The sequence below is a fragment of the Sinocyclocheilus grahami genome, unplaced genomic scaffold (genome assembly GCF_001515645.1).
Source record: "Sinocyclocheilus grahami isolate Dianchi unplaced genomic scaffold, SAMN03320097.WGS_v1.1 scaffold463.1, whole genome shotgun sequence".
Taxonomy (NCBI): domain Eukaryota; kingdom Metazoa; phylum Chordata; class Actinopteri; order Cypriniformes; family Cyprinidae; genus Sinocyclocheilus; species Sinocyclocheilus grahami.
Genome location: NW_015505642.1, coordinates 39179 through 42429, shown reverse-complemented (window position 1 = coordinate 42429; position 3251 = coordinate 39179). Strand labels below are relative to the sequence as shown.

Genomic DNA, 3251 nt, shown 5'->3' with positions numbered 1-3251 from the left:
CATATAAATGCAAGGCAGTAAGCTCATTGGCTGCATATGCAGCATGAATCAATCAGCTTGTGCCAAGTTATTTAACTCTCTGAATATCATCAGTTACGTTAACACCCCGTCAGAATGCGCCATCTAGAGTTTCATGACTGAACTATATATTTAGTAGAAGGCTGTAAAAAAACATTACGATCAAATGTTTCAAAAGCATTTCTAAGCACTGTTGCCACAATGTTTTTTTAACCTAAATTTGTTACCTGGGTAAATGTTTCTTTTAAGAAATAGATCTTGTTAATTTCACATCATTTCTTTCATATGATCTCAACTATGTGTCAAATTGTCCTTAAAATTGCCAAGATAACAGTGTGCATTCAAACGTCAAAGATCTCATTATGAACTCAAACATTTCTCGTCAAGTTCAAATTTAAAGATGATTTGATCTGTTCTATCAACATTCAATGTATAGATTTGTTCTTTATATGTAAACTCTACCTCTGTCTTTATAGGCGTTTTAGGTGAAATATCTGAGAGAAAGTTGATGCTTAAAACATTACATCTCTGTATTCTTAATTACTGCCTCTTATAGAAACTGAAGTGATTCCTTTCCGATAACTTTAGTTAGAATACATGTTGTTATTTCTATGTCAAGTCAAGTCACCTTTATTTATATAGCGCTTTTAACAATACAGACTGTGTCAAAGCAACTGAACAGCATTAATTAGGAAAATAGTGTGTCAATAATGCAAAATGACAATAGTAAACACTCATTTTTCAGTTAAAGACAGTTCATGTATAGGTGCATTAATGACATCAAAGCACCTGTCAGAGTGTTATGTACAAGGTTTAATGTGTGCATGTGTGTGTTTGCTTAGCTGTAGTAAGAGACGAATTTGGAAGAGACATCCTCAACTGGAAAAATATGGAAAAAAGTGTGTGGTATATAAGTTTACACAGCTGTGACTTTGAACTTCAATTCTCCTTCTTTCTCTTCAAACCGCTGCCCTGCAGGTCACATATATTTCTCAGTGCACATCACACTGGCTCATGTTCCTGTTGCTCTCATTTACTGGGTTCACTGGTATCATTCTGAATTATATTCAAATCTTCTGTGAGGATTTTTCACATTAAAATACTTTCTTTAATCTCAGTTTAACAAGTAGAGACAAAGCCATCGGTACTTTGACCTTGTGAAGAGTGAAACACTGACTCTGCGATGCTTTCGAAACATTGATCTGTTTGTTTGAGCCTGACATGCCGATGTCTGACACAAATAAAGGTAAAGTATGGGGCGGGAGGGTGTGTTTGCTTGTCCATTGGTGGACAGGGACAGAGTGGAAGGGAAAACATTATGGACATGATCGTTACAATGTGTGCAAGGCATCAGATGGTATTATGCAACGTCTCATGCATTGTGCACTCATACAACTGTATAACGAAAGCTTACTTAATTGGTACTAGACCAAAAAGAGCAGTTTGCAGTTCAAAAAGTCCCCAAACCTCTCAAACAACTCAAAGTTCAAAGTTTCTGTTTTCATCTCTGAGTGCTTTAATCGATCATTTGAGGAATACAGCTCTTTTTAAGGATGTACACAGTGATATCGGTCAAAGGTGTGTGGTGTGTGTTTGTGTGTTGTCCTGCTGATCAGAGGTTTAATTGGATCTCTGAGCTACAGACAACATTTCTGGACATTGCACATGCTGTAATTCACTCAACTATGGGACTCTCTCAGACACCGTAAAGCTTAATCAGATCTATTGCCCTATGAGGAGACGTAAAAATGAGAATCACTTCATCAGTAACAGTTAGGAAATTAGGGGAGCCCGGGGCTAATTGTCACATGCAGAAGTCGTCACAAGGGCCATCATCATATCATGATCATCAAAAGAACATTTATAAGAATATATTATTATTAAGAATATATATATAATTTTGTGATTTTTTTTTGGTAGGTTAACCTTAAAGGAACACTCCACTATTTTTGAAAATAGGCTCATTTTCCAACTCCCCTCAACCCTCTACGCACACCTTGGCAATATAATCGCCATTGGCTAGTACATTTTTTTGTTTACTCGCCAGACTGATATACTATTTTACACACACACGTTTACTTAGCTATCTAAATGGGGGCATTACATAGACTTCTATTGTATTTATATACAGATAGTTATACACGTTTCAACCTAAACCCACCCCTACCCCTAACCCTACCCCTCACAGAAAACTTTCTGCATTTTTACAATTTCAAAAGTAAAAAAAAAACTTTGTTTACTTTATTTTAACAGTTTTACAAATGAGGACATCCACAAATTGAGGTTTTTGCTGATTTTGTCAGGCTTTGGTCACTTTTGGGTACAAATTTGTCCCTAAAATATGGTTAAGTAGGTACACACACACACACACACATATGATTCCACCCAATCAGCTTATCTTTGTAAAATGGAGTAGCTTCTTAAATAACTGAATGTGCATTCTTAACTTCAGCCAATCAAGCATTATATTATGATATTATGATAATTAAGCACTATTTAATGATAGAACTAGTGATTAGAACTAAAACTTGGTAACCATGTATGAATGCATATTTGTCATTTTAACTGAACTTAGGACTGGTGGTGGAGTTTAAGATATTGTTGGTCATAGGTAATAGTAATTATTATTAAAAGATACTACTACTATTATTATCTGCTGGGTTCATGAATATTAATCATGTTGTCAGCATTCGCTCGAACTGATTTGCTGAAACCCACTGCAGAGAAACCGGTCTTCTGCTTGTTCCTAAAAGCTGAATAATTCTAAATTAACTCTGTTATTTTGACAGGAAAATACAACAAAGAATATGGTTTCAGCGTGGTATGCATGTGTGAGAAACACAGCGCTATCAGTAAAGTGACAGCGAGTTGTGCACCTTCACACTAGTTTACAGTATGTCAAATACAGGTGCGCTGCGTGCTACATACTGCGCATCCATTGAGTACATGACATGATCCATTGACGTGTCGTGTGGTGTGTGGCCAAGTATGGTGACCCATACTCGGAATTAGTGCTCTGCATTTATCCCGTCCAAAGTGCACACACACAGCAGTGAACACACACACACACACACCTCCGGAGCAGTGGGCAGCCATTTTTTTGCTGTGGCGCAGCAGTTGGGGGTTCGGTGCCTTGCTCAAGGGCACCTCAGTCGTGGTATTGAAGGTGGAAGAGAGTGCTGTACATTCACTCCCCCCCCCCACAATCCCTGCCGGTACGAGACTTGAACCCA

At 37.5% G+C, this 3251-nt stretch overlaps 1 long non-coding RNA gene across 1 annotated transcript in view; it reads right to left on the bottom strand.

Moving 5' to 3' along the window:
- Nucleotides 1-650: 650 nt before the first annotated feature.
- Nucleotides 651-3251, bottom strand: part of LOC107553035 (uncharacterized) — a 22676-nt gene continuing 20075 nt past the window's right edge. Inside the window, exon 3 of the long non-coding RNA XR_001604922.1 lies at nt 651-662. This is a non-coding gene — a long non-coding RNA (uncharacterized lncRNA). The remainder of the gene's footprint in view (nt 663-3251) is intronic.